Below are 12925 nucleotides of genomic sequence, written 5' to 3'. Positions count from 1 at the left end.
TAAATATACCAAACGTATGATGCTAAAATCCTGAAAAAAGGATAGGCTCCATTTCGTCAGTAGATTGGAGTCCAAAACTGATTTGGGTCAATATACATTACCTTTGAAGATAAGGTACAGTCTACTGTAGGGAACCATCAACTTAGAAAGCATTGGCCTTCCCTGGGGGTCAGGTAGGTGCAAAAGATAAACCTTTATCCTATCTTTATCTTAAGATAAGTGTCCAAGCAGTATTTTTCCAAGTTTCACCAAGCTCATCATGTTGCCATAGTAGACAAAGTTCTATAAAATGTTAAATAACTTTAGAAAAAAGCATCTTGGTCTTTCAGTACTGTACAAGGTGAATTAAACTGTCCCTGGTAATAAAAAGTAATTAGAAGCATCCCAGAAACATCCCAGCATCCCAGAAACATTCTAGAAACATTCTATCTCTAGAAACATTAGCTGTTTTATATCATGTAATTTAGTGTGATGTTGTCAGAATTCAAGGACATTATCACACACAGAAATTGGTTCAGTTAAATCTAAAAAACACAGCTAAACATGGGTTTAAATGTAAAATAGAAGTCTTACCTCTTGTCAAAAGATTTAATTCAAGAAGCGATGTAATAAATGATTGCTTATGCTTTATAAACAAATCTAATTAAAATAAAAGCTTAAGTTTTGTATTTATCTTGTACCATATAACATGGTTTTCTTTGTATTTCAATCCCACAAAGTGTCCAAATGACACACTACATGATATAAGGAAGATTATCACATGCATATCGGTATTATCTTTCTTATGAAAATGCATTCCTTTCATTACATTTTACTTTTTAAAATGAACTCAAATTGTGTATAATGTAATAATGTAAGTAGAATAGATTCTAACAATATAATGATCCAGTGTGTTGCACTACTTCACTGCTTCACTGCTCTATGCCGTCTGGAAATAAATCCTCAGACTGCTCACTGCCCTGGGCTTGTACCAATAAATTACAGGAGCACGTCTATATATCACTGCGTTGAAGCAGAAGACACACAATCACTGCAAACACATCCTAAATACAGTGTTCCAACACCTTTGACCTCATCCAGAACGTATCATTTATTGAAAGGGATTGCTGTCAGAATGCACATCTGAATCCCAAACAGAATCTCTAGTAAAATACGATCATTTGTGAAACAGGCAAATGACTGTCTCAGGGGCCCATTCCTCATTGTCAGACATATGTATGCAATGCTTTCACCGTGCATTGAGCAATAGGGATTAAAAACACCGCAGGTAAGGTTAGATGTCATGTTCTATGATCATTTCTTTCAGCATTAGGAACTAAATATACTAAATGTATGATACTAAAATGTTATTTTCACATATATTAATGTAATAAATGATTGCTTATGCTTTATAAATAAATCTAATTAAAATAAAAGCTTAAGTTTTGTATTTATCTTGTACCATAGAACAAGATTTTCTTTGTATTTCAAGCCCACAAAGTGTCCTTTGATCTCTTATCTGTGGTAATCCACAATGACCCCGTTCTTCAGGTGATTCATCATGTCCTCCCTCGTCTGTTGAGAGGCCATCCCGATCTCTTCTGCCGTGGCATGTTTCATACACGCTCTCTTGAAGTGAGCAGGAAGCTGATCAAAAGTATTCAGGCACATCTTGCACACCAGGGGAATCCTCGCGGGTTTCCTTTGAAAATAAATAATACCATCTGTGTATAGAAACAAGCTAAGACTGATTTCTTAAATTATCCTTAAAATTCTCTCTCATAGTTTGAGCATAATGATTTTATTGCATTTATATAAGAATTGCTCATTGCTCCAAAATAAATAATGGTTTCATAAAAAAGTGAACACTTACTTGGTCTCAGTCACAGACTTTCCAATAGAAGCCATTGTGGAGTTCAGCAACTGCAGGTCCTAGAAGTGGGGAAGGAATTTTAAAAGAGAAATTGAATTACAATACAGAAGGAATGGCTGAGGGTTCACTGAAATATATAAATATACAAATTCCAAAGACTGAGTCCATATAGAAACAACTACTTTTCATTTTCAGTATAAGAAAAAAAAAACATTATCTTCCAAAGCATCATAAAATTGTCCCTTCTTCCAGACTCTACTTCTCTCTTGTAGTAGTACAGCAGACCTTTCCAGGTGAGCAGATCACAGAGTCCGAAATAAGCTTCCTCCATCAAACAAAGTACCTGAACATGACTCTGTCTTCATAAAAGCGCCCCTGTAATAAAGAGATTAAATCCAAAATCAAGAGGGCAGTTGCCTACTGAAATACAAGAAGTCATCAATTTTAACCTAGCAACACATTAAAGGCTGCATCTATACAAGTGCGATTCTAGAAATGCTCACCAGATTACGTTTTAAGAAGGAACTGCACCTCAGGTTCCGCTGAGATCTTAACTCGGATGGCAGGATTCAGAGTCCGGAGTGCGGACTGATGGCGAACGGAGGGTCCACATACTGTGGATCCCTCAGTGATCTTCCGCGTATTCAAACCGCCAGCGTGTGACTCCCCTGTCCCTGTGACCTCATTGGTCTGCTCTCTCCTCTGTGCAGCCGAGCCCGACTCACGGTAAAGTGAAAAAAAAGATGCCCTCAACGTGAGATTTACTCTGGAGCGAGGATAGATGTTACCTTTTTATCATTGAACAGGATGTATGTGATGTGGCGACTAGGTTCAATTTTGTATCCTCTTTAAAAGATTAAGGACTGGGGTGAGTGTGATTTACCACCCTTTCAGCTAAGAACCCGACTTGCGCATCGTTTAAGCTGCATTGACTCGGTCGTTTAACTCTTCTCCATTAGCAGGGTTAAGGTTAAAGAAAAAAACATTGCTGACTTCTTTTTTTTTTGCCAGCCGCTAGCGCTGATTAGCAAGGCTTGTATTTCATGTTTTGCAAGTTGCATCCATTTTAAGAAAAACAAGTCGCGTTAAAGACAGGAAATGAATACTTGCATTTAATTAAGTCTAGCCGTAGGCGGTTGTCTGTAATGACCAGTTCTGTTCGAGAAGACACAACAAAGAAGGCACCGCTGGGATTCGAACCCAGGATCTTCTGTTTACTAGGCAGGCGCTTTAACCAACTAAGCCACGGCGCCCCAGGAGTGCTGTTCTTTTGCAGCCACTTGGACACACCACTCAGACACATCTGCATTCGGTGTGTGCTCCGCCTGCTTGCTGAGCAAGTTGCCACCTTTACATACAATAGCAACATCGACACCAAGAGAAAGGATGACAAATGGCTCTTATCTGGAACTTTTCATGTCCAAGGAGCTCAATATGCTTTCTGTGTACAACAGGGCCACTGAACTCCACACTGGCCACTGAACCACAGCAGTGGCTTGCTGGCTTGACATCTCCCAAGGAAAATGTTGAAATCACATGTGGAACAGGAAAATGACCCTCGAGTACGAGGGAAAAAAAAGAAAAAGATCATCTGGAGCGCGCCAACCCATGTCCGGACAGCCCAGTTTCGTCGACAAGGTGGCTGAGTGGTTAAGGTGATGGACTGCTAATTCATTGTGCTCTGCAGTCATGGGTTCAAATCTCATTCTCGTCGCTCTCCATGTCTGACACATGTGCCTGTTTGACGTCGGCCCTCCTGTTGCTTGCTCCGGTGCTAGAGCCGTACATTTTCTAGCGGTGGCTGAACATGGTATAGTAGGCCAACGTCGGTATCGAGCAGTGACAGTAACAGTACTTACTGCGCCCCATAAGAAATCGTTTGTCCCTGTTCAAAAGAGATTGTGCGATGTCCTGCGGCGTTCGTAAAGCAAACCTTTGACAGTTTGAAAAGAGGAATTTATTCTGCTTCCTGTGCGTGCAGTAGTTACAAAGTTGAACGTCTTTACACGATCTGCTGCAGTTTTCAGTGGGCGGGCTTTGTCAGATGGCTTGAAAAAACGCACTGTGTTTCGGCTGAACTCCACACGCATGAGCAGTGTCCTGCATGTTTTCTGTGTATAGCTGTCTTTTAACGCATACAGAATTCATTTGAAATCATTGATTTCTCCAATTAACAAAGGTCCCTTTTTGAACCTGCGAGAAGCATTCTTTCAATGTAACAGATTTACTCCGGGGAAAGCCAGCATGACATTGAGAGTAGCTCAAGCTTTCAGCACCCATATTGGACTGCGTGTATGCAGACACCACTCAGAATCCCCTGTAAGATTCTCCCTCAATTCCGTTTTTCAGTGCTTTAGCTCTTTCAAAAGGCTTCGCTTTGCTAGTCACAATCCAAGGCTCATGATAGCATTTGAAAACATTCACCACTGCGTTGGCCGGGAATCGAACCCGGGTCAACTGCTTGGAAGGCAGCTATGCTCACCACTATACCACCAACGCATGCCCACAGGAAGTCTGCAGGACACCACCAGAGAATGCTTTTTTTAAAAAAAATTTTATTAAACATAGAATTTACAAATACAAATACAACAAGAGGATCAGAGTCATGTACAAGAGAAAAAAAATGCAGCAGAAAAAAGCATTTAACTACCAGAGGTAATTAAGTAATTATGTGATCAAATTGTATATTTTACATGTATCATATTTTCCTTGCTTTAATATTTCTCAGTTATTTATAAACTTTAGTTTCAACATGCATGCGTTTCCTGTAAAAAATAAAACTCAGCACACAGTTTTTCTTTTAACAACATTTCGAGTACCTCTGGCATTCATGAAAAAGACATACACAAAAGCAAATAACTAACTCTAAGACTGTCTAAACTATTGAGTTTTTCAAAGAACCAGAACTATAACAGTCCTTAACACTTAACTACACCATTCCAAACTAACACTAAAGAAACACTAGTATATACTGGTATAACAAATAAAACCAAACATAATCATTAACTGAGCAGTCACTGGGAGCAAATCTCCTTCCCGTCCACAAAGGCCCTCGCTCCCACAAAGTAGGCTCTCCTCCCCTCTCTTCTGGCAGCTTCAACCTGGGGCCACAGCTGGTTCCTGGTACTCCTGTCCGCAGCAGACAGGTCCTCTGCAAACCTCAGTTTGTTCCCATTCAAATACTCATTCCCCCTCGCCGCTTGCCACAGCATGTCCCTCGCCGTCCTCTTGGTGAACTGTATTATAATCGATCTGGGGAGCACTTGCCCAGACATGTTCGCTCTCCCGAGCTTGTGAACAAAGTCAATGGCCGATATTACGTCCTCCTGGTCCGGCAGGGTCCTTTTACAGATACCCTTCACTGTTGCAACAAGGTCCTTATCACGTTCCTCTTTAACTCCAAATAATTTTAAATTCCATCATCGACGGTATCTATCTACATCGTTCACTTTCAATTCAAGTTCTTTAATATGCTTTTCTTGTTTGGTATTTACTTGTTTAAGAACTTTTACTTCACTCTTTAAGTCTTCAACCTCTTTAAACACACAGTCCATGGACTTTTTAAGACTTTCGATTGCGACTGTATTAGATCAAGTCATTTCCTTCAGCTCACCCATGCTCTGTGCCATCATGTTGAAGATGTTGGTCTGGAGCTCCTCCAGCGTCAGGTTGCCCCTTCCTCTCTTGGCTGCCGGGGTTTTCACAGGTGTGCTGGGCAGGGACTCCGGCTCTTCCTCTGGCAGCTGAGTCTCACTTGGGCTGCGAGCGCTCGCGTACGAGCGCATCTCCAGCACTCTTTCCACGTCCCCTCCAGCTGCTTCACTTTTCCCTTTAGTTGCCATCAATTTTCTTGTAGTGCTATACATATACGATTGAGGTATCTTAGAGTTCTCCTTCGAAGACCCAGCACTCTCTTTTCTTTTCCCAGTGTTACTCATATCGAAATTCTTAAACCTAAAAAAAATAGTTTTTTTTTCTTTCAATTATAACTGAAGTTTAAACAAGTAGTGTTAAGTCCTTATTTTTCTGTAGTCAAAAAAAGCAAAAATTAACATTCAGGTCATGAAAAACTCAAAAAAAATCCTCAACCACTAAACTTTACCTCCCACCTGAGCGCCATCTTGAACGCCCCTACCACCAGAGAATGCTCAAGATTTCGGAAGCTGTCTCCGGGACGTGCTGATTCCACACATCCTGAATAAATCATGATATTGTTAGTTGCTGTAGCTAGACGTTCAAATGAGTTTCATGGCCAGATGGACTGTTTCCTCCAGCGGTATAGTATTGCAGTGAGACAGCACGATGCCTGCAAGACTATGTCACGCTAAACGCCACAGATTGTGTTTGTCCGTTCGTGTCAGTCATCCTGCAGCCACGGGAAGTGGGACACAAACATGCCTCAATGCTTTCAAGACGTTAGGATTTGTTTGTGCAACATCCGAGAAGAGTACTTGTGGCTTGAATGTGAACTGTACGTGCCCACCCCCTTTCCTCTGTAGTGCATGAGTTCCTCCCGGCATGCCCTTCGTCATTGTTCTGTCATCTTGTATTTAAAGGGTTGTATTTCTGCTGCTGAAAAGAATCAACGGGTTTCTTTGTTCCCAACGGAGCCCTTGTCTGTCATGAAATTCTTCAAAACCTCAAGCTAGAAGAAGACGACAAATATGAAGCGTTACAGCAACGACATGCCATGAGACGATTGATAACGATTTCCATAGGATCCCCGCGGTTGCCTGGCAACCGTCAGCTTTGCGCAGTGGCAGTATCGTAGCCTGTGAGGTTTAGCCGAGGCAGGATTATTGCTAGTTGAAAACTTTTCCCAATACCCCGCTTCCGCCGGTTTGCAATACAATCAGCGAAAGCTATTTTTGACAGTCTCGTTAGAGACTGAGCAAGGTGTTTAAAGACAGATTTGGTCATGGTGACATCATGGTAGAAAGAAGCGAGCTTGTTCCCAGTGGGCATTGATTCGTCGAATATACGTATATTTACGGCGAAATTACGGCTATACGTATATATACGTCGCCTCGACGTATAATCAACGTCGAATTGCAACCGTAAAATTGACGACATTAACAAACGCATATATAACGTCGAAAACACATCTAACACAGTGCATGAGGCTTTTTACTGTATGTATCGTGTGTGCCGCAACTAGGAGTATACGGCACTCTGCACAGTGTACGAAGTAAATTATTTTCGCAGCAATTAATTTACATGTGTATAATAAATATAGTAAATATAATAAATTAATTACTGCGAAAATAATTTACTTCGTACACTGTGCAGAGTGCCGTATACTCCTAGTTGCGGCACACACGATACATACAGTAAAAAGCCTCAGGCACTGTGTTAGATGTGTTTTCGACGTTATATATGCGTTTATTCATGTCGTCGATTTTACGGTTGCAATTCGACGTTGATTATACGTCGAGGCGACGTATATATACGTATAGCCGTAATTTCGCCGTAAATATACGTATATTCGACGAATCAATGCCCACAGCTTAGCATACAAGGGTTTTGCTGAGGGGTCTTGCCACCTGCCTGAAAAAAAACAGTAAAATGTTTGAGTGCCTATAGAGTTTCTATTTTTATTTTCTTGACAAAAGTTGATACCATTTCCTGGACACCCCGTCCCCCATCAGTGTGCGGTGCCCGAGGAAAAATCTGTAGGGGGGCGTCTGAAATTCTGAGGGGGGAGTGATATTTCGGTTGAAACGGAGCTGTTCGGTGCAGCTACCCAAATGAAATCTCGCAGCTATGCCATTGATTAGTGCTTCATGATAGAAGATAACGACTAGCAATCTGGTATTTGCGATGAAGTTCAGTTTCACATTTTTCGTCACTCTCACGGTTTGTATTGCCTGGAGCAAAAAGTACCATAAGCGTTCATTTTTGCAGCTACATGGACGTTCTGAATCGTTAAGAAAAAAATGTTGTAAAACCAACAGAAAGCACAGACTGCTATAACTAGTCCTAGTTATATAACAATTTTAAGTATTAAATCGTTACTGCAAGGAACTACTGCAAGGAATCGGTCCACCTGAGCAAACAGGATCGTAATGTTGACACTCAATAATATGTGCAGTTCCTGGACGGATAGCCCTCCTGCCCATCAAACAGACTGAGTGACTGTTCGTGTCATTTAGTGTTGTCTGACCATTGACAAAGTACAACTATTTTTTTAGGGCGCAAATTAAGTTAGGTAAAACTTTTTGCCCAAAACTGAAGGGGCGACATTCCCCCCTCCCCCCGTGATGCCAGGCCTGTCCCCATCCTATTCCATAATGTAATTATATATAATACCATACAACAGTGACCGATCCTTACTAACTGCATGCGTTAAAATTGCACATCAGCTCATAGCAGGGGGCACATAGCCGCGATGTATTATCAATGTTAAATTTCAACCATAATATCGACAACATTAATAAACGCATACGTTGAGAAAATATCGAACCCAGCATATTTTCCGGTTATATACCACAATGCATTGCTAGTATTCGTTGGTCACCATTTTGGACACGTTTTTCAAACGTAGAAGTATATCCGCAAATATCTCAGCAATCCTCTTTTGACGAGTAAGTATGAACAATAATAATACTATCTGAATACATACAGATCTTTCTTAATATTATTTTGATTAAAATAGTATGTGAATAAGCAAAAAAATGGCACATAAAATAGTGTGAATGGGGAAGATGACACAAAATCGTTTTGCCATTTCTCTTATTCTTATTCTATGTTGTACTTTCAAACTTTGGGTACTCTTTAATTAGGATAGACTTTATTGCTCAACTGCTATGATGCAAGCCAAATTTTATACATTGATTTCAGCTTTGAGCTTAGTAAACCGTTCATTTTTTAGATTATACTAAAGAAGATATTAATCATCATTTATTTGGGAAGTAATATTATATAATTTTCTCCTAGCTGCGGTGCTGAAGTCCCACCCTACATCAACAGAAAAAGAAATAAAGGAGCACGCAATGTGTTACTTGAAGAATGCATATGCAAGGCAGGGGGCCAGGAGATCTGGACTCTGAAAATAATAGGTTTTTGGTTCTAACAGGACAATTAGACAGGGTTTGCAAATAGTGGACAAAAATCGTCTTAACTTCCATTGTAATATTTTTTTTTCTTGGAAATATAGAAGTTGTACATTTTAAAATGTATATTTGAATCAAAATGTGGTTTTGAGTTAGTGTGTTAATGTAATTAGTTTTGTGTTTGTCATTACTATACTGTATATTGCCATGTTACCAGAATTTGTAGGTGAAGTTTAAGACTAGTTGTGTTTTTTATGATTATTGCCCATATGTTGATTGTTGATTGATTGTATACAATGTATAATTTGAAATACATATGTTTCAGGTGTGAATGTGTATTTTCAGAATAAATTTCTAAACCTAATCATTGGCTTGGTTTACTTGTTTCTACACCTATAAAATCTATCTTTGATGTATAATAGACCTCTACCCATATACGTATAATAGACCTCTAAAATTATCCGTATAAAAGACCTCTAACCATATACGTATTATAGACCTCTAAAGTTATGCGTATAATAGACCTCTAACCATATACGTATAATAGACCTCTAAAGTTATCCGTATAATAGACCTCTAACCATATACGTATAATAGACCTCTAAAGTTATACGTATAATAGACCTCTAACCATATACGTATAATAGACCTCTAAAGTTATACGTATAATAGACCTCTAACCATATACGTATAATAGTCCTCTAAAGTTATCCGTATAATAGACCTCTAAAGTTATCCGGAACTCCAACCATATATGTATAATAGTCCTCTAAATTTATCCGTATAATAGAACTCCAACCATTTATGTATAATGAACGTCTAAACATAGACGTATAACTTTAGACGTACATTAGAATTTCATTCTAGACGAATTGTAGACCACATTTAGACGTCTAAGGTATGCGTTTAATAGACGTATATTATACGTCTTTTGCCCACTGGGTTACGTCTCAACAGAAACGCTCTTTAGCTCTTTCAGCGTTATGCAGAGAACAGCGTCTGTCGAGATCACTTTTGAGTCAGCGCGAAACGTCGTGTGCTGTCAGTTTGATTTCATATTGCTCGTAGCGGCGCCCGGCTTTTGTCTGTCAAACGTTAGGTTGCGCTTCTTCATGCTGCATCGTCGGCATGAGTGGAGCTTTATAAACGTCTGTACTTACTGCGCCCCATAAGAAATCGTTTGTCCCCGTTCAAAAGAGATTGTGCGATGTCCTGCAGCAAACCTTTGACAGTTTGAAAAGAGGAATTGATTCTGCTTCCTGTGCGTGCAGTAGTTACAAAGTTGAACGCCTTTACACGATCTGCTGCAGTTTTCAGTGGGCGGGCTTTGTCAAATGGCTTGGAAAAACGCACTGTGTTTCGGCTCGGGAAACATCATGAGCAGTGTCCTGCATGTTTTCTGTGTATAGCTGTCTTTTAACGCATACAGAATTCATTCGAAATCATTGATTTCTCCAATTAACAAGGGTCCCTTAAAGGATGAGTCAAAGTAACGTCTAATCGGATTAGTTTCCTTAGAGCTGGTTCAGAGTTTGCGCAAGAGTTTACCTTTCACAGATGCGCAAAGAAGAACGTTGGGGGTGCACGCTTCAAGGCGCCTTACAGCTGTAGGGAGTGATTCGAGGCGATTCATGGCGTGTGCTCGTTCCCTTATACCGTACGCCCCGGGGTGCAGTGCTACGATGACGTACAATACCGCTTGGGCACGTAACGGCGTTATATGCGAGTGCGGGACGTGAGGGTTTTCGTTTGTTCGTTTTGTTTTGCTCTGCTTTGCTTTGTTTTGCTTTCCATCGCGTTGGTAAGAGCGTAAATAAAAAGGCGATTCCTGCATCTACCACTAATGTAAGAGCTATTTCAAGTGCGACGTGGTGCGGCTTTTCAAATGCTTGTGGGCATTTCTCTGTTGTTGATTCTTTTTTTGTGTGTAACAAAGTGGCATTTTCATGTCCGGACGGGGAGACTTTATCATTCCGACATGAAGCCACCCTTAAGTCCTCTGAGGCGTGTCTGTCTGCAAGGCTTGTATTGTGGAAATGTTTTTTTGAAACGGAGAACGACTTTGAAATAGGCTTCCGCCGGCGCCTCGCGATCCAGGTAAGATTGTAGCAAGAACGCAGCGGCAGCGGGGCTTGCTGTAGTCGTGGCCGAGTGGGTAAGGCGATGGACTAGAAATCCGTTGGGGTCTCCCCGCGCAGGCTCGAATCCTGCCGACTACGTTGTCCGCCTCCAGTTGGTGTGTTCCGGCGCAAGCAAAGAAGCGCGCCTCTTTGCTGTTTCTGGTGGTTTTAAAACACCCAATCGCTTGTACCCGCTGCCTTGGAAATAAATTCTTCAGCGTCCGTGAATGGCATTTTGCAGCTGGAAGCAGATGTCGACGCGTTTTGCACAGAGCACCAAAAAAGCGTCTTTTTTGAAGTCCCAGGCACTAAGCATTGGTGGTTCAGTGGTAGAATTCTCGCCTGCCATGCGGGAGGCTCGGGTTCGATTCCCGGCCAATGCAGTGGCTTTTGCAGCAAGCGGCTCCATCACTTGCATCCCCTTGCAACTCGCAACTCAAAAAACCCACTGAAGCTAAGCAGGTGTGAGCCAGGTCAGTACCCGGATGAGGGTGAGCTACAGGAAAAAACAAAGCTTTCAGCTGGAAGCGGTGTTAATGGTGCCGGCGGGGGGGGGGTGCTCACCCTGAGGTCTGTGCGGGTCCCAATGCCCCAGTATAGTGACGGAGATGCTGTGTTGTAAGAGGGCGCTGTCTTTTGGATGAGATGTAAAACCGAGATCACAGCGCTCTGTGGTCATTAAAAATGACCACCAAAACCTTTGACAAAAGCTTTTGGTAATTGATGGTCTTCAATAATGCTTCTCCTTTAGGTACATTTTAAATCAGCTGAAAAATGCTGTGAAATGGGGGGGCAATTCAGGCCAGTGTAGGATTTGGGTTACAAGAACCATGAAAATGCACGAGAAAGCCCGTACACTGAATTACACGGCTTTCTATTCAAAGGAGGGCAAAAGAAATTCCCTGAGATCGATTTTTTGCAGCACAGAGAGGATTACTGTCGTGAGGCCGGTTAGCTCAGCTGGTTAGAGCGTGGTGCTAATAACGCCAAGGTCACGGGTTCGAGCCCCGTACGGGCCAGGTCCTTTTCTCCTCTCTTACCAAAGCTGTTAGGTTCCTTTCCGTGGTGAGATGGGTTGTCATGCAACGCTGCCACACAGTGCCGACAGACAAGAGTGTTGCGGGAGAAGAGAAAAGTGTTTGAAGATTTAAGAGTGTCTTAGGTGGAGCCAAAATCAAGTGTCACAAATGCAAGTGGGAAGATTTCCAATGTTTAATATGGTCAAAATAAGCGGAAGTTACCAGCTGGTCCGGCACAGTCTGCCATGTTTTTGTCATATACTGTAAAGTGGTGTCGAACTGGAGCCTCACCATTTGCATATGTGAGGCTCCAGTTATACATCGATTGTCACATTAAATGACAAAAATGAAGAGAGGTAAAGCAGCTGGAGAGGTTTTCTTACAACTTTTGAGCTGACACAGTTTTGGAAAATGTTTCCTTCACGCTGCACTGTACAATATAGGCAGCCAAGAGTCTCCAAAACAAAACAGAATTGACAGATAGGAGAAAATTCCCACTCGTCCTGAAGTTCCCAAAATCCAGCACTGAGTGTAAACAAAGTGTCTAAGTAGCGTGGGAATGTTAAACCTAACCCTAGCTGGAGTTTGAGCAATCCAGCACTGAGAGTAAAAAGATGAGTCAAAGTAACGTCTAATCAGTTTAGTTTCCTTAGAGCTGGTTCAGAGTTTGCTCAAGAGTTTACCTTTCACAGATGCGCAAAGAAGAATGTTGGGGGTGCACGCTTCAAGGCGCCTTACAGCTGTAGGGAGTGATTCGAGACGATTCGTGGCGTGTGCTCGTTCCCATATACCTTACGCCCCGGGGTGCAGTGCTAGGATGACTACAATACCGCTTGGGCACGTAACGGCGTTATATGCAAGTGCGGGACATGAGGGTTTTCG

The 12925-nt window shown here is 41.6% G+C and overlaps 5 non-coding genes across 5 annotated transcripts; 3 read left to right on the top strand and 2 right to left on the bottom strand.

Moving 5' to 3' along the window:
- Positions 1–3031: 3031 nt before the first annotated feature.
- Positions 3032–3105, bottom strand: trnat-agu (transfer RNA threonine (anticodon AGU)). Its single transcript has one exon. It is a non-coding gene; the product is annotated as a tRNA-Thr (tRNA).
- A 1174-nt stretch (positions 3106–4279) lies between these two features.
- On the bottom strand, positions 4280–4351 carry trnag-ucc (transfer RNA glycine (anticodon UCC)). The gene has a single exon. It is a non-coding gene; the product is annotated as a tRNA-Gly (tRNA).
- Positions 4352–6597: 2246 nt separating this feature from the next.
- Positions 6598–6739, top strand: LOC148631524 (U4 spliceosomal RNA). Its single transcript, XR_015934657.1, has one exon. It is a non-coding gene; the product is annotated as a U4 spliceosomal RNA (small nuclear RNA).
- A 4597-nt stretch (positions 6740–11336) lies between these two features.
- trnag-gcc (transfer RNA glycine (anticodon GCC)) lies at positions 11337–11407 on the top strand. Its single transcript has one exon. It is a non-coding gene; the product is annotated as a tRNA-Gly (tRNA).
- Positions 11408–11969: 562 nt separating this feature from the next.
- On the top strand, positions 11970–12043 carry trnai-aau (transfer RNA isoleucine (anticodon AAU)). The gene has a single exon. It is a non-coding gene; the product is annotated as a tRNA-Ile (tRNA).
- The last annotated feature ends 882 nt before the right edge of the window (positions 12044–12925 follow it).

Source organism: Lepisosteus platostomus, unplaced genomic scaffold, assembly GCF_059453375.1.
Source record: "Lepisosteus platostomus isolate fLepPlt1 unplaced genomic scaffold, fLepPlt1.hap1 Scaffold_75_H1, whole genome shotgun sequence".
Lineage (NCBI taxonomy): Eukaryota > Metazoa > Chordata > Actinopteri > Semionotiformes > Lepisosteidae > Lepisosteus > Lepisosteus platostomus.
The sequence above is the reverse complement of the archived record's forward strand: the minus strand, read 5'-3'. Positions and strand labels throughout refer to the sequence as shown.